Genomic DNA, 18437 nt, shown 5'->3' with positions numbered 1-18437 from the left:
ATAACAATGCACCCGTGCTCCGTGCTTGAGAGGCCGGTGAACTGCGTAGCAACGTGATGTTTTGCAGGAGGAAAGATACAACATTTCATATCTGCTGAGATTTGTTTTTCCTCCCTTGGCCTGATCGGTGAGCAGTCGGTCTATCGGTTTTGTGCTGCGGTCTTTTTCTGGGGTATATTTAATAACTGTAATTTAATAATAGACCACCTTTCTACGAATAATTTCTCTGCCCTACTATGTATCAAGTGACGCGAATGACTTTCTTAGTGTTTAGTCACTGCTCTGCTCCTATTTACTTATATTTTCCCTCAGTGCAGTCATACACAGCATAAGTAGTGCCCCCCCCAAAAAAAGAAGTTGTAATACACATTTGAGAGGTGCCCAAATTATTTATGATAACTTCCGGGCATTAAGAACTGTGCATGGTTTAGGGGACGCCGCTCGCGGGCGAGCCGGGCGACGAAGTGCGCTGCTCCTTGTGTGCTCTGTTATTCACTAAGCCCAGCCTATTTCACAAATATGCGGCAGCTGAGGGCGCTTTGCAACTAGCCAGCGCTGTAATAAAGGTGCGGATGTCGTCACCGTTACTCTAAACCCCGTATCGTAATAAAATAAAAAATATGCTCGATTCTCGCAACGCATTCAGGAGCGGAGCTAGCTGACAACAGGCGCACTGGGCAGCAGCAGCAAGTATGGGAAGAAATTTGCTTGTGTCACAGTAGCAGTTATCACTTCTACCAGCAACTCGGTATTGGCCAAAGATTCTCAAAAAGGATTCATTTTTGACATTGCTCTAACCCAGGTCGTTGTATGAGCACGAACAATGGTAGCGCTTTTTTCTGACGCCGGCATATAGACTGGCAGAGCGGCTCTGAGATGCGCTCCCGTCATCATGATGTTTCCACGGCCGCGGTGCTCATTAAAACCGCCAAGGCATCCTCCTCTTCACTCAGGTAGTTATAGTACCATAGAAATAGCATTTTATAGGAACGAGCGCTAGTGCAGGGGACGCCGGCAGTACAGACGAAACTCTCGAAACCGCGCGAACAACGTCAGTCCTCAGAGTTTTTGCTTCAAACGAGAATCTATCGAGAAGGCGACCCTCGGGTTGCCCTTGCAAACGTGAACAACGGTGTCGTCGAGCTGCTGCCTATTTGCCTGCCCTTTGTGGCTCGCCAGAGTGAAAGGGCTCTAAACCAACAAGAAGAGATGCTGCCGCGGCGTCTTCATTACGGTCGGGCGAAGTGGAAGGAGCAGGAGTCGAGGTTAGGCACGTCTGAACGCTTCAAAAACCAGTGCAGATTGAGCTGACGAAGCACGAGAAGCTATGAAACAAGCGATGATCGCGATATCGTGGCGTGACCTTTTCCGCTGCGAGAGCATCAGTGGCGCACCAGACTGCTTTTAATCTTTAACAAGATTTTTGAACTCCTTCACTAGACAGGGCACTGAGCCAACAAATTTCTGCGAACCCGATCACATCGTGACGCCATATAGTACCGATGAGTTGTTTTGCAAGGTCGTGTAAACTGCAGGCGCTTATCATTGGCCGCATTGTTTCTTGGAAATACAGCCTAAAGAATCTGTAGTATGACTTTCATCGCTGTTTTAGCGTCATTATGTTTAACACACAATTCATTCATTGCATGGTCCATTCTTTTGATAAGAGTGTGTAGATTGTGCTATGTACTATTCGTTCTCACCGTTTGGTGCTTGCATATTTAATTTCGACTAGGTAAACGGCTAAGGTCATTTTAATCCGATATCTACCGAAAGTATGGTTGAGAGCCCTTATAGTCTTGTCATGCATCCACGGCCTGTCATATTAAGCAATAATCAGCATTCCTCCATACACTTATCCGTGGGCTTCTAGCCGATTCATCCCTCAACCAGGGCTGAAACTTCCGCAAATTATCGAATATATTGGATATGATATGTGGTCTATATATATATATATATATATATATATATATATATATATATATATATATATATATATATATATATATATATATATATATATATATATATATATATATATATATATATATATATATATATATATATATATTGTCGGGTATATATAGAAAATATATTGTCAGATATGTTCGATATGGATATGCGAGCGAATCTTCCCCAAACTGTGGTTTTGTATTTCTCAATCCGCTTAACTAATTCCTTTTTCATAAAGATTCTCATCGCCAAATATTTAAACACCCTTGATATTTCCTGGTGAATGCAAAAAGGCTCGATATCTGTACCAACCTTTTCAAGGACGCAGATGCCAGCGCCATGCTTCGCCTGGTGCAGCCTTTGACGTTACTGTACAAAACCCTAGTCTCTCCTGCACCAAACTCTTTTTGAGTCACCACAAGCTAGCTGAAGGTACCCAGCTAGATTCGCTGTAAATGTCTCTGATATTTACTTAGACTCAACAAGGCAACCTTGTTTCCCCTAGGTATCCTGTACGCTTTGCGTGTTGCCTAAAGTCTTTACTATTTGTAATGCGATCTTGAACTTCTTTGCTTGATTTGACCAATGGCGGTCTAAAACATTTATAAAATATTTTAAACTGCCTAAGCTCCTCTAAGCGAACAGCTCTCAGCAACACATAATTTCGAAATTTAATTGTCACGTACATTTTTAAGCACATTCTTGGCATGACATCACGCTGGAAGTTTGCCCTTCCTTTTTCACACCGATTTAGCTTTGCGCTACCAGAAAAAAAATGGCTGAGGCTTAACTTGGTTAACCCTGGTCAGATGCGAAGCATATTGATGGCTAGGCTTGGTAATACATGGCTTTCCTTGGTTGAATACTTGGTCATTTTAATACAACCACTAGAAGCCTTCGTCGTGGGGGAAGACAACGGCATGGCTACAGCGGAACGCCGACTAACCCCGAGACGCGCGTTGGGTGAGCGCCTGGATTGCCACGGAAGCCGCGTCCGCCTGACCGGTGGAGTGAGCGTTTCACCTACACCGAGTGTGAACGCGCGTTCGAAATGCGCGGGAGTGTGACGTCACCATACCACGTGATTCACACGGCGTGCAACCGCAGCGACGGCACAAGTTGGAGCCCCGTTTCTCCACTGTCGTGACGTCATCGTGTAACGTGGTGTGACGTCATGTATCACGTGATTTTGAGGCGCACAATCACAGCGACGGCGCGAGGTGGGCCCCTGTTTCTCCACTGTCGTGACGTCATCGTGTCACGTGGTGTGACATCATCTATCAAGTGATTTGGAGGCGCACAACCGCAGCGACGGCGCGAGGTGGGCCCCCGTTTCTCTACTGTCGTGACGTCACCGTGTCACGTGGTGTGACGTCATGTATTACGTGATTTGGAGGCGCATAACCACGGTGAAGGGCTGAAGTGGTAGCTAAAGTAGTATGCTTGGCATAATAGGGTGTTACGTCTCGCCTTCGCCGTGGGGAAGAAAACGGCATGGCTGCAGCGGAACGCCGACTAACCCCGAGAAGCGCGTTGGGTGAGCGCCTGGATTGCCACGGAAGCCGCGTCCGTCTGCCCGGTTGAGCGAGCGTTTCCCCTACACCGAGCGTGAAGGCGCGTTCGAAATGCGCGGGAACGCCGCTCGTGGCCATTCCGGCGTCTGTGCTACGTGGATGGCATCGTTCTCCCTCTCCCAGCGCGTGACGGCGGTGTGATCCCTCGGAAGTGTGTGTGTGTGTGTTTGTGATTGGTGCAAGAGAGAACTTCCTTCCTCGGCAGGCCCGGCCCCCATCTAGGGAACCGAGGGAAAGGGAACTCTTTAAAAACCTCGGCAGCGGCACGGCCGTGGTGGCTTGGCTCGAGCCAGTAGCAGGCCCGTGCAATTTCCTTTTCATCCTTCTCTCAGTCACCACAACAACAACAACGGCCGAGGGGCTTTTTCACCAGGGGCCTTTTCATCTGATGGTCTCCTCATGTGCTGTCCTCAGGCAGCTTTCCAGCAGTGAGCGTCTGGTTACCGAGCTCACGTGTAAATAATGTAAATTCTTGTATAAAGTTTTCTCTCCTGGTCTTTTTCCGCATCCTCGTCTCCGACCTCCTTCAATCCCTCTCCGACGCATGACCATGCTACCTCATCTTTAACAAACTGGTTGGCAGCGGTGGGATGAGAAACAACGGACGCCAGCGGAGAGATCTGGGCAACGGGACGCGGAGCAGCAGAACGGCGAGTCGGGGTAGTGCAACAGCTCTTTGTGATGACTGGTTGCCTGCCGCGAAACGACTGCGCTGGATTCTTGGCTGCGAGGTTTGGTGAGTGCGGGACTTTCTTCTGCTGAGTTTTGCCAGGCTTTTGTTAGGGTCAGAAACAGAGCTGGTAATTGGTTTTGTCGTTGCTGCCAGGTTAGTTGCGGCAAGACAATAGCGGGCAGTAGAGAAAGCAGCACTCGGAGCAGCCATGGATTTGCAGACGCTGCGCAAGCCGAAGTTACTGGAACTTGCGAAAGAGTTGGGTCTGTATGTCTCAAACTCCGAAAACCAGAACTGTTAAAGGCTATTCTTGCGTTGAGGCTGAGGATGACGAGCTTTTTGGAATGCCTCGAGACCATTGAGGAGAGAGAGCTGCGGGAACAGGAACGCGAAAGAGAGCAGCGGGAACAGGAACGCGAAAGAAAGCTGCGGGAACAGGAACACGAAAGAGAGATGCGGGAACTCACGCGTGACCTTAACGCGATCAGAGGAATGAGAGCGCGATCTCGCTTAAGTTTTTTCAGAAAAGGCGAAAATTTCAGGAATTTGCTAGAAAATTTTGAGAGAATTTGCATGGAGGAGCAGCTAGACCAGGGTGATTGGCCAATTGTGTTGATGGGAACTTTACCGTGTGAAGCCGCCAATGTATTAGCGCGGTTGTCTGATGAGGATGCCCATAACTATACGATAGCCAAAAGTGCGCTTTTCCGATACTTTCGAATTCCCGCGGAGGCAGATTTCGAAAGCCAAATTGACGGTGGTAAGCTACACCGCGAGAGTGTCAGGGAGCGAGTTAGGAGCTCCGCTCAGTCGCCGGATGACACGAGTGCTGTTGAGAAGTGGCGGCATAGGACAGGTTTGGTCCAGGAAAAAAAGGACACTTCGGCAGCGAGGGCCGATGATTTCGGTCAAGAAGCTAGCGAAGAGTGCAGATCCGCAAACCGTGAGGGCTTGGGGGATAATGTAGGCACTGCTAGTAATAAGAAAAGGGGCAATGCGTTGGTTTTGAGCCCAGAGAAGCATGCACTTTCCGGGAAGGAGGCTGATTGCTGCGATCGAGAAGGTAGTACCCAGGACAATAACGCTACGTTAGCCGAATAGCGTCGCATAGTTCAAGTTCCGGGCAAGAGCGTTAGGGTAGTAGGAGCGATTAGCAAGCTTCAGGAGAGCAAGTTGTTATGCCCAGCAGAAAGTAAAGGGCAGTCGGGACACTTCAGTGCTGCGACACGCAGTGACTCCTCTAAAGAGCGAGCCGATAGTTCGAATTCTAGTAGTAAAGGCGGCTCGCTGCTGAGTCAAAAAGCTGATGAGAAGGCTGAGTGCCCCGCGAGAAAGGGATGCGCGCAGGACGGAACAGCTAGGAAAGTTTCCGGAAGGCGACCGCGCGCAAGGAGCCCCATGCGAAGGGGCAGTCTGGACAGAAAGGACAAAGGACGGGCCCAAAACATCGTAAGGGTGAAGGCCGGTCAACAATGTAATGGTCCAAGACTGTCACCGCGGCACGCCAGATGCGATAAGCGCCGTACAAAGGCCAAGCTGACTAGGCGTGTACAGACACCGCGAAAGCCACCTGACCCATTGTGGAAACACTGCGGTAGCAGGACGCGTAAAACTCGCAGCGGGCCACAGAGAAGCCGGCACTGCTACCTCACGAGGGAACGCAGCAGAGCGCGCTCCAGGAAAAAGAAAGAGCGAAGGGTACTCATGAATCGAGAGAGTACACGCAGGCGTTCCTTTCATGCGCGACTGTCAACCCTTCGCTTTCAACTGTTCAGACGCTGCTCAGGTGTTGGAGACGCGCGGCCGGGGTGCGGAACAAATCAATGTCGCGTGGCGTCTGGGGCTCGCAGGTGTCGAAGCGGAGTTAAGCCCTTCGATTTTTGTGAATTGTCGGCTGCTAAAGCCACTGTTGGTGTGCGACCGCGCAGGGCGCGGTTGAAGAATAGGCGACCCCTTTGAGCCGCGGCGCGGCTCGTTAGCAGCGGATTCCGAGGATGTCTCTGCTGTTTGCATTTTCTTTTTTTGAAACATTCCTGCAGAAAAAAAGTTTTGCAGAAAAAAAAGTGCAAAAAAAACGTTTTGAGCAGGAATAGGTTTCGGACGCGTTGCTTACATTGGAAGCGTTTCTTTTGATAAAAATTGTTTTGAAACATGCACTAGTGGTGCCCATGTGTAGCAGCGTTCGCTAAAACGCGAAGTGCTAGCCAGACGGGCCATTGTAGGCCACTAGCACAAGCGCCTGGAGTCGATTTTATGGCATTAGGAAAATTACTGTGACTTTGGCTTCGATGTTGAGCTAAGCTTTGCATGGTTATGCAAGGTGACGGCAGTATCCTGTCATGCAGAATGAAGGGGAAACAAGCGCGTTCGTAATTGTCGTGGTCATTACGAATCGGAATACATCACAAAAAGGGGAGTCTCAAAGGTAATGCCGATAGCTTAAGTTGAGGTCCCTAACGCAAGAGTCAGTATCATAGTTGCAGTTTGCTGGTAGTTTTTTTCCTGATATAGGATTTTGAACCTATTGGTTTTGTTTAGTGTTTTAAATTGAGATACGCTTTGTGGTGTAATGCGCCGATTTGCGGGAATTTTCTTAGTGTTGCCGAACCACTCACAGGGATTAATTGGCTTTGTAAGAGGGAAAGAGCCTGGCATCGCTTAGTGGGGATTGTTTCGTGCTTGCTGACGGAGCGGTTGGGTTTTCGGCGAGGTTCTCACGCTAGCGGAGCACGAGTCACTTCGCAGTGCCCTTTGTGAACCTGCACGTGCAAAGGAAGCCTTCGGGGTGCGCTGAGCTCCAGAACCGCCGAGAGACAACCGACTCCGGTTGAGACCAGCCTCAAGCGACATCCCTCCGGACAGCGGATGCTGTCCCCTGTCCATCGGGATCTCCTTCCCCCGGCGGGGCAGTCTGTTACGTCTCGCCTTCGTCGTGGGGAAGAAAAGGGCATGGCTGCAGCGGAATGCCGACTAACCCCGAGAAGCGCGTTGGGTGAGCGCCTGGATTGCCACTGTCCGTCTGCCCGGTTGAGCGACCGTTTCCCCTTCACCGAGTGTGAACGCGCGTTCGAAATGCGCGGGAACGCCGCTCGTGGACATTCCGGCGTCTGTGCTACGTGGATGGCATCGTTCTCCCTCTCCCAGCGCGTGACGGCGGTGTGATCCCTCGGAAGTGTGTATGTGTTTGTGATTGGTGCAAGAGAGAACTTCCTTCCTCGGCAGGCCCGGCCCCCATCTAGGGAACCGAGGGAAAGGGAACTCTTTTCAAAACCTCGGCAGCGGCACGGCCGAGGGGCTTTTTCACCAGGGGCCTTTTCATCTGATGGTCTCCTCATGTGCTGTCCTCAGGCAGCGTTCCAGCAGTGAGCGTCTGGTTACCGAGCTCACGTGTAAATAATGTAAATTCTTGTATAAAGTCTTCTCTCCTGGTCTTTTCCCGCATCCTCGTCTCCGACCTCCTTCAATCCCTCTCCGACGCACGACCATTACCTCATCTTTAACAAGGGGCTTCGATTGCCACTATTTCATTTATACAATTTATTTAGCTTTGCCTCGTCAACCTCTAACTTCGTGTAATGCGGATGTGCAGAAAAGCAAACAAAAATAAAGATTAAACACCCACTGTGACGTGCGACCTTGAGGAATAATTTATTTTGCAATATTTGCTACTATACCGACCGAAGCTACTCTTAGTTCCACAAGGGATTCTTAGCGAAAACACTACAGGTGCGTACCACATTCCGCTTTAGGAATCGCTGTTTCTCGCTTTCACTCAATAGCACAGGAACACGAGTTGATCTGGTACTGCGCGGCATCTTCTCCGCAGGGCGGGAGTTTCGTAGGCTCCCTTTTGAGTGACTCGGTTGCAGGGATCTAATAATTGGTAGCACAGTTGCTTAGGTGAACGAAGGTGCTCCACGGCGTCTTCCAAACAACGGCAATCAATGTATCCCAGCTCAACGCGTTTGCGAGCGCAATTTAGACACTAGAAAACAAAACAAAAATCCAAGTTTAAGCACTCACTTTCGATGTTCTCGAACTCTTGGGCTATATGCGCTCTAAAAAAAGCTATGTGCGCTACACTGTTGCGCTTTTCAGGAATTCCACGCATTGTGAGCTGCGCTCTTTATCTAGATGGCACGCGCGCACTCTCTGAAGAGAGCACGTGTAAAGGATTTCTGCTTTCCGTTTACCTCATGAGCATTTTTTTCATGAAATGAGGTTCTTTGTAGCTGAAAAGCATTGGAAACAGCTGAAAAAGATGCCTAATTTTATACTTTTCCTGTCAGAGATGTATTGAACGAAAAATATTGTATTATCCCTACAACTATTTTATGCTCTTGACCATAAACTGCAAGGGATTGCATTCTTAGAGAACTTTTCACGCGCAAAGGGAGAACATTTTTTGAATAATTTTCACAAGCCATGCGAAACCCACCCATATAGTTCCTATATCCGCCGTTATAATCGGAGAGCAGCGCATGCCCACACGTGATTCATGCATTCGTCCTCTTTAGGGAAGCCTGTGAAGCACGAGAATAGTTCTAGACCCGGTTTCCTGTTTGAGTGCCTCTATCTAATCTTCGTCCCGCACACACATGAAATTCGGCTTCCTTTCTTTGTTATCAGTCGCACTCGTACGATTAGAACTAGACAACCACGGCGACTGCGTCCAGGACGCATTGGAAAAATCGTTCGCGCATGTGCCATGGGTAAACCTCCATAACAATGTTTTAAAACGTTCTTGAATGGAATAAGGTGATGTCATACAGTTAGCTAAATTGGGACTACGCACTGGGAATTTTTCTTCTGTATTATGAAAAAAGCAAGTTTTGCATGTTGGAATGAACATAACTTGAGTAGCACATAACCTCTCTTGTTATTTATTTTTTTTTCGAACAAATGCGCAGTCGTGTGAGCACTATTCACATAGAAGTCCTGACTCTGTGCTCCCTCTTATGTCAGTCATAAAAAAAATTTGAGGAACTCATCCGAAGGAAAATATAGAGAATATTTATTTTAGTAAATGCGATGAATGGTAAGAGCAGATTTGCTGCCAGTGCAAACCTATTTTTAAACAATGTCAGTTACTGTAGGATGAGTGCACGCCAAGTCCATGGCTTCGGCGATGCGAGTGATGCCGAAGCCTGATTCGCACATGTTAACAAGGACCCGAAGGTGTTCGAGGGCATATGGGTTCTTGGAAAGTCGGAAGCAGTTTTCGTTGAAATATTGCACAGCTTTCTCGTAGCAGCCAAAGTCGCAAAGCGGAAGCTTCGTCCGTAGAAGTGAGGTGGCGCTGTCGGATTTTCCATCGGACGCAAAGCTGGCAATTTCACTCACCTTCTCGATAAGGAACGATCTGTTCCTGATGGCTCGCTGTAGTTGGATCATCAGGGAGCGCTTCGTAGCGCTGTCGGTTGCCTTCTCCAGCTTCCTCCTGAGAATAGCGAGGGGGACGTCGCGGCTAGAGACTGGGTCACGTGGCGCCTGAGGGTACTCAATGGGTACGGCATCCTTATCGCCCTGAAATTCGCTCAATGGAAGCTTCCCCAAGTTCAAGTCGCCGTACTCCATGACGTGGCTTGTGGTGGTCTCCTTCTTCACAAGCTTGAACTGGTCGATGAGTGTCTCTTTGTGGAGGCCCTCCTTGTCCGAATCCTCCATCCAGTTCACACTATAGCAGTCCCCTAGGTACGTGTTCATCTTCTCGTCCAAGTAGCAGGCGTACGAGCACTCTTCGGGATTTGCTGCCGTCGTGGCGTATACGTTCACGTTGTCTGGGCGCAAGCCGTCGAACATTGAGCCTGACTCGCAGGCCTCTATGTAGATGACCATCTTGGCGAACTTCTTCTGTTCATGCATCTTCTTGATTACATTTACGAATGGTTTGGCATGCAACTCGTCGAAATTTCCGGAGCCCTTCACTACGGCATCTCTCATAGCCTTAGTCGCTTTGGGATGTTAAACCCCATAACACCACCACACCACCACCGCAACTCTTCGTTTGGAAATGCTATCAGACCTGGCGCCCCGTGGTCTGCAAAGTTAACGAAGAGTTGACGATGACGCTAGCTATGCGCCGCCACTGCGCATGCGCAAATGCAGAGTGCGGCGACGGCACCTCTGAGTCACCGCGCAGCGACGGCGGTGACGCGCCACCTGTGCGCCGTGTGACGCCACTGCTCCTCGTGCATGTGCAGTACGGCCTTTCGTCAGCTCTGCGAAATGGCTCGACGACTCACATAGCGTTGCTTTCGCAACAAAATATGAATTTAACAGCTTCAGATATCAATCTAAATGCCTAAGGACATTTTAATCCAATATCCACTGAGAGTATGGTTGAGAGCCATTAGTCTGGTCATACATTCTTGACCTATCGTGTTATGCACTAACCATCATTCCTCCATGCACTTATCCGAGGGCTTCTACCCGATGCATCCGTCAACCAAGATATCCTTGAGTGCTGAAACTTCAGCACACTATCGAAATATACTGAATATGATATATTGTCAATATATATTGTCGAGTAGATATCTAATATATATTGTGAAAAATGTTGGATACGGACATGAAAGCGAAATGTCCCCAAACTGTGGTTGTGTCCGTCTCAGTCCGTACAACTAATTCCTTGTTCATAAACCTTCTCGTAACCAAATATTTAAACACTCTTGATATATCCTGGGGAAGACAAAAAAGTTCGATATCTTTTCAAATTTTTTCAAGGGCGCAAGTACTAGCTCCATGCTTCGCCTTCTGCAGCCTTTGACCTTACCGTATAAAAGCCTAGTCTCGCCTCCACCAACTTTTTTTTTGAACCTCCATTAGCTAGCTGATGTTACCCAGCTAGATTCGCTGTAAGCGTCGGTGGTATCTACTTACAATCAACATGGCAAACTTTTTTACCCTGTGTAATATGTATGCTTTGAGTGCTGCCTGAAGTCTTTATTATTTCTAATACGGTCTTGAACTCCTTGCTTGCTTTAACCATTGACGATCTGAAATATTTATAAAGTATTTTGAATTTCCTAAGCCATCCAGAGCGAAAAGCTAACAGCAACTGCATATTTCGAATTTTAATGTCACGTACATTTTTAAGCACATTCTTAGCATGATGCTGGAAATTTGACCTTCCTTTTTGAGACCGCTTGAGCTGTACATTACGGGAAATATTTTGGCGCTTCCAATTGCCACTTAGGCATTTATACAATTTACTCAGTTTTGGCCCGTCATCCTCTAACTTCATGTCAGGCGGTAGGAGAGAAGAGGAAACAAAAAAAATTAAACACCCTTTGCAACGTGCGACATTGAAGAACAATTTATTTTTTATTTTTTGCTACTGTACCCACCGGAGCTACTCTTAGTCCTACAACAGATTCTGAGCGAAAACACTACCGGTGTGTGTTACAGTTCGCTTTAGGAAGCGTTGCTTGTCGCCTTCACTCAATATCACAGCAACACGAGGCCATCTGGTACTGCTCGGCGTCTTCTGCTCAGGGCCGGAGTTTCGTAGGCTCAGTTTTGAGTGGCTCGGCTGCCGGGATCTAAGGATCGTTAGCGCAGCTGCTTCGTCAAACGAAGGTACTACACAGCGCCTTCCAAAAAACGGTAATCAAGGCAAGCATCCCTGCTCATTTGCGAGCGCAACTTCGTCATTGAAAAATAAAAAGAATATCCAACTTTTATCACTCACTTTCGACGTTCCCGAATTCTCTGGATATATGCGCAGTGAAAAACTGGTGTGCGTGACATTGATGAGCTTTTCAGAAATTTTATGCATTGTAAGCTACGCTCACTATCGAGATGGCAGCGCGCTCGTGCTCAGAAGAGAGCACGTATAAAGAATTTCTGGTTTCCGTTTTCCACATGCGCATTTTTTTATTAAATCGAGGACTGTACCGCTTAAAAGCATTTGAAACTCCTGAAAAAGATGCCTATTTTTATGTTTTTTTCTGTCAGAGGTGTATTGAACAAGAAATGTGTGGATTAGCCCTAACACAATTTTATGCTCTTGACCACAACACGCAAGGGGTTGCATTCTTAGGCAACTTTCCACGCACAATGCTAAATAATTTTTTGGATACTTTTTCACAATCAAAGCAAAACCCGAGTTCCTATATGCGCCCTTATAATCTCAGTAGCACATGTACACACGTGATTGATGCGTTCGTTCTCTTTAGAGAAGCCTGTGAAGTACAAGATTTGTAGAGCCGGCTTCCAGTTTGAGTGCCTCTATCTAATCTTCGTCCCGCAAACACAAGAAATCCGGCTTCCTTTCTTTGTTATCACTCCTAGTCGTGCGAATAGCGCTAGAAAAATATAGCGACTGCGTCGAGGCCGCATTGCAAAATTTATTATTGCATGTGCCGTGTGGCAAACCTGAATTACAATGTTTCAATACGTGTTTCAACAGAATGAGGCGCTGTCATTCACTTAGCTAAATCTGGACAACGAATTATGAATTTTCCCTCTGTGTGCTGAAAACAGCAACTTCTGCATTTTGCAAATGAACATAACTTGAGTAGCACTTAATCTATCTTGTTATTTATTTTTTTTCCTAACAAATGCGCAGTCGTGTGAGCACCATTCACACAGACATCCTAACTTTTTGCTCGCTCTCGTATTGGTCATAAATGTGCATCCAGCTCTTTGAGTTCTAATGTATCCTCAACCTGTAAAGAAATTGAAGCAACATATCTGAAGGAAAATATAAACAATATTTATTTGAATCAATGCGATAAATGGTAATAGCGGAATTGCTGCCAGTGCACAAATATTTTCAAACAATGTCAATTACTGTAGGGTGAGTGCACGCCAAGTCCATGGCTTCGGCGATGCGAGTGATGCCGTAGCCTGATTCGCACATGTTAACAAGGACCCGAAGGTGTTCGAGGGCATATGGGTTCTTGGAAAGTCGGAAGCAGTTTTCGTTGAAATGTTGCACAGCTTTCTCGTAGCAGTCAAAGTCACGAAGCGGAAGCTTCGTCCGTAGAAGTGAGGCGGCGCTGTCGGAGTTTCCGTCTGACACAAAGCTGACAATTTCACTCACTTTCTCTCCGAGGAACGATCTGTTCCTGATGGCTCGCTGTAGTTGGATCATCAGGGAGCGCTTCGTAGCGCTGTCGGTTGCCTTCTCCAGCTTCCTCCTCAGAATAGCGAGGGGCACGTCACGGCTAGAGACTGGGTCACGTGGCGCCTGAGGGTACACAATGGGTACGGCATCCTTATCGCCCTGAAATTCGCTCAATGGAAGCTTCCCCAAGTTCAAGTCCCCGTACTCCATGACGTGGCTTGTGTTGGTCTCCTTCTTCACAAGCTTGAACTGGTCGATGAGTGTCTCTTTGTGGAGGTCCTCCCGATCCGAATCCTCCATCCAGTTCACACTGTAACAGTCCCCTAGGTACGTGTCCAACTTCTCGTCCCAGTAGCAGGCGTAGGAGGACTCGTCGGGATTCGCAGCCGTCGTGGCGTACACGTTCACGTTCACTGGGAGCAGGCCGTCGAACATTGAGCCTGATTCGCAGGCCTCTATGTAGATGACCATCTTGGCGAACTTGTTCTCTTGGTGCATTTCCTTGATTACATTTATGAATGGTTGGGCATGCAACTCGTCGTTGGGAAATGCGATCAGACCTGGCGCCCCATGGTCTGCAAAGTTGACGAAGATGTGGTCGTTGGGACCGCTGGCGATGACTTTGCCGCTGCCGCCGCTGACCTTCTTGCCCTGAAGAATATCAAGGAAGTTTTTGGGCGTCACCAGGTCTCCGGTGTAGTCCTTGGGAACTCCTGGATACACGTTCTCTCCGTTGGGATGGTTGATGATCACTCCAGGTCTCGGGTTCGCGGTGTTGTTCGCGATGTCGTCGTACATCATCACCACAATGCGCTCATCAGGGATGCCGTGGTTGTGGAGCACGTGGTAGGCGTGGCAGATGTCGGCTTGGTGCCTGTAGTTGTGATAGTCATTTGAGCCTGCGACAAGGAGTGCCCAGAGCTTCGGTTCGCCGCTTGCCGCTTTGCTGGAAGCCTTGTCCTTCTCAGGCGCTGCGGCTGCGATTACAATGGAGGCCAACAGGGGCAGCAAAACCGACCGCGAAGCAGCCATGCTTGGTGTGCACTGAGAGAGCAGGCCTTTAGTCTGAGCTCTTTTATATGGCCGCACCGGCTGCGAAATTTCTGTAGGACGTTGGTGTTGGCTCCTGACGAGCTCAGTGACGTTGAGTGCACCGATACGTTTATCGATAGAGAGAGAAACGGTAGGATGTCACCAGTGATTAACTTGCGCTGTGAGTATGAGCGACGGATGAGGGGCGTAGAAACGCGATGCTCTATGAGGTGAGAGACAAAATCTCCCGTATCAGCCGCGGCGAGTGTTCCTTCCGTTTGCGTGCTGCCTTATCACTTGATCGATTGCATACACCCCGCGCTCTCCTCGAGGCGACATATTTCCCCGCTCGCTTATCTGGAAAGTGAGTCCAACCGTTTTCACAGTGGACATCCGATGCTCATTCGGATCATTTACATTTGCCCTAGCTGCTACACAGTATAATAAAGGAATTGTGGGATCGGCATATGTAGTATAAATACATTAAACAAAGTAGAACATCGCTGCTCACAGAACCGCTTTAAAATTATTATTCATCCCGTTAGGAAATGGACAGTTGTCCGCGATATCGTAGTGCGGTTGGAGAAGCGACACTAGCTTCGCGTCATATAGAATTGTGCACACTTTATTTTATCTGTTGCTTCTTACATTTTTTTGACGGTGATCATTGCTTGCTGAAATAAGCGATACAAGCGCAGTGTGCTTATCTGGAACATAGTGCCTATTACTGTAGTGTTTAGTAGCTTACCCTGTATTACCCAGGCACTGAAACAGACGGATAAGCGCTATAATTCTCCATGGTTTTGTGACCTCATTGCATTCACTACATAAAGAAAAAAAAGCTGCGAAAATTGTTCACATAAATATGGCTGCAGCTTGATATTACTTACATATTTTTGAGGATTGTTAGTCTTTCTGTGCGATGAAACTGAGCCTAACAGGAAGCGCACTGAATGAGCCAAGGGAAAAATACCAGGCTTTTCCACATAGTATTATGCAGCATTAAAAGGTATATATCAGCCCTATTGCTGGTACCGCTGGATTTTAATTTAATTTCCTTTTTTGGAGGCCTCATTTCTTTTATTACTTTTCCTTAAAAAGCGTTCAAATTTACAGCACTTCGCATCGCTTCCGCTTAATGTCTGGAGGTACATTTCCTGCTCATTGTTACTAAGAAGTTGGTGGTTCGTGTTTTATTTTAACATGACAGGTGTTCTCGGTAAAGGCTTTCATGGGACAACGCGTGGTAACGCGGGCGCAGCGATGTGGAAAGAGCATAGCCTAGCGAGGGCGAGAGCAAGTGGCAAGCACTGGTGCGGCGCAGGGGGGGGGGGGGGGGGATGTGGACCGGGCGCCAGACGCAGGTGGGTAAACTCAAAGAGGTCGGCCAATTGGACAACGCGCCCGACAGATGGTTCGGACGAGCGCGCATGTGTTGACGAGCATGTATAGGCATGTATTGGTGCTTATGTGCGCGTATAGGCGCGTATGTATAGGCGCGTATGTACAGGCCCTCGGCAGTCGTTTCTGGAATGTTCGGAAAATGGGAAAAGTCGCGGGCTCTCCGGAGGTAAAGTCCGCCCGTCAGGAGCGCCAGCAAGACTTGGGCTGCGAACAGGCTGGGCTTCGTTGGACGAATCTAGGAGCCCACGCGAGGAATACCGAGCCATATGCAAGCGAAGGCCGGAAGATCCCGAGCGAAGGAAGCCAAGAGAGGTGTCATGTATATATTACAGTTGAGCCAATCAATCTGCTGGCTTTGACAAATTTATGAAACTTACTCTTGCGATTAGGGAACGTCAGGCAGCTCCGCTGTTAGCATGGGCTTTCGCGACGTTAAGTCAGTGAAGCCTGGCTAATTTTTTTCTTTCGGTAAGGGCCTACAGCAGGAAGGGACTATTGTCAGAAGAACAATAGCGAAACCAAAAGATAAATCCATCTGCAAGTGTAGAAATGGGCGAAGTTCATGCAATAACTTTATTCTTACAATTCTGGGCTATGGGCTGCTGCAGTAGCTCCCAATTTCCGTAACTCATACATTGAAAAAATTGCACGAACGTACTGCAAATTGCACAAGGTGCCAATGCTGTTCGTGGCCACCCAATTTCACCGAAACGACCAGGTATCTGATGATTGGCCGCATCTGCTGCGCGGACTTCATTTTTTTTTAACTTATAGATTGCTGCTGGTGATTATTTACGATCGGCATACACAGCGTTACGAATAATAGAACAAATTATATGAAGCAGTGTATGTTATCAACCTTTAGGAATAGGAAGTCTCATAAATTATGGCCGAGGGGTGACAACGTTGATTTTCCATTTACCGTGCGCACTCTAATAAGGGCCTCATATTTTTTTATTTTCACAGGCTGCGCCCTTACGCGAATGTGGCACATCTCGGTGTCATTCATCCAACATATTATGGCTAAATTACTCTGTGTATCTTACAATCTGCCGCTGTATCGGGTGCCCGGTTGCAGACACATTTATTATGCGAAGCATATTAACGTAGGTTTCGGGCCTTCGCGCGACGCCCGGCGGTGGCCACCATTGACCTTCAAGTGACCTTCAAGTAGGTCATGTGACATGACGTCACGTGATGACGTCACACCGGCTGCAGATGGGCCTCATATCGCGCCGTCGGTCACCTCCCGGCGGTGGCCACCACTGACCTTGAAGTGAGATCACATGATGTGACGTCACGTGATGACGTCACACCGGCTGCAGATGGGGCCTCATATCGCGCCGTCGGACGTCGCCCGGCGGAGGCCTCCACGCTTCGGGACGCGGCGGCGGCGCCACCATCGCTGCATCATGTGATATGTGACGTCACGCCAGGGATGAGGCGTCGCGCGCCCGCCGTCGCGTCAGTCTCTGTGCCCGCAACCGCGCCAGCGTCTTTGCGCCGGGCGTGTATGCGTCAAGATGCCTCCAAACGCTAAGGACATCCTTCGCATCCACTGGGGCTTAACCTTGATAAGCCTCCAATTTTTGTTCTTTGTTGCTATCTCTCTCTCCATTCCACGGTCCCGGCCTCTGACGTTACTCTTGAAAGAACTCGTCTTCAGTTCCATTCATTTCATTCGAAACTCTTTTTGACTTTAGAGCGTTGAACAGGGGTTAACAGATACAGTTAGCATAGCACGTACCACTGCAGCTACAGATTACCGCGCAACGCTACTGCGCATGCGCAGATCGCGCTTTTTGGCTCCGAAAAATGCCGTGCTCCTTGAGGCGGGGGGGGGGGGGGGGGCGAGTGTTATGATGGCTCTCACTTCTGCTGCCCTCTGCGGGGATCACTGCTCAGAGCCAGAGGAGGAAGTGAAGATGGGGAAGCGGGTACGTGAAAAAGGGCATCACATACCTGGCAAGCCACATGGAAGCTTGGCAGGGAGGTCTTGTTTGGAGAGGACTAGGGGTAGTGATATGGCGAAAAGTTTTTTCGGTATACGACACTGCAAAATTGTAGCACTGGGCAGCGATGAATCGACGTGCATAGGAGGATAACCACACAAGGATGACTTGTCGGTCTTGCTTGGTGTGTGCGCTTCGGATAGCGAATGGAACACTGCTATGGAGCCACACTTAAGCCCCGCCTCGAATGACACTTCCGAGGCACACACGCGAAGCGCCTACGCGCTCGGGCGTACGCTGGAGCCTGCCTGCGCATGCGCGAGGCGCTACGCGCCAGCAGGCGCGAGCGGTTCGCAGATATCTGTGCATGTCAGATAACGGCGCCTGCGCACGGGCGCTCGCGCGCGCGTTGGAAGCGGGGTCCGGTTTTCAACAATGGGAGGACCTAGAGGCTCTCGGGGACTCTTTTCTTCCCTGCTTGAAGCACTTTCAGGCTCCCCCAAATTTCCTTGGAATCCTTACAGCGCCTCAATCATCTTCTTTTCACTGCTTGACATTTTTTTCAGACGGCTCGCGAGGGGGAGCGAGCCAGCACCAGGAGCATGGAGGTGCATGCCACTTTTTGACGCCCGTCGCGGCGCGTGCTGGGCGCGCAGGCGCTTCGCGTGTACGCCTCGGAAGTGTCCATCGAGGTGGGGCTTTAGGGCACTGACACTGCGCTGCAGGAAAGCAGAGTAGAGGTCACTGCACAGAATTGGTGGATACAAGCACTGTTC

General features: G+C 48.8%; 1 protein-coding gene and 2 pseudogenes across 1 annotated transcript in view; 1 reads left to right on the top strand and 2 right to left on the bottom strand.

Annotated features, from left to right (window-relative positions):
- The first annotated feature begins 34 nt into the window (after positions 1-34).
- LOC149343865 (uncharacterized) overlaps positions 35-18437 on the top strand; it is a 93833-nt gene continuing 75430 nt past the window's right edge. Inside the window, exon 1 of the mRNA XM_089546091.1 lies at positions 35-127. The gene's annotated coding sequence lies outside the window, so the exon portion shown is untranslated. The remainder of the gene's footprint in view (positions 128-18437) is intronic.
- Positions 9274-10143, bottom strand: LOC149343868 (legumain pseudogene; annotated as a pseudogene).
- Positions 12899-14412, bottom strand: LOC149343867 (legumain pseudogene; annotated as a pseudogene).

Source organism: Amblyomma mixtum, chromosome 5 (genome assembly GCF_055824585.1).
Source record: "Amblyomma mixtum isolate Tamu chromosome 5, ASM5582458v1, whole genome shotgun sequence".
Lineage (NCBI taxonomy): Eukaryota > Metazoa > Arthropoda > Arachnida > Ixodida > Ixodidae > Amblyomma > Amblyomma mixtum.
Note: the sequence above shows the minus strand (reverse complement) of the source record. Positions and strands in the feature narration are given on the sequence as shown.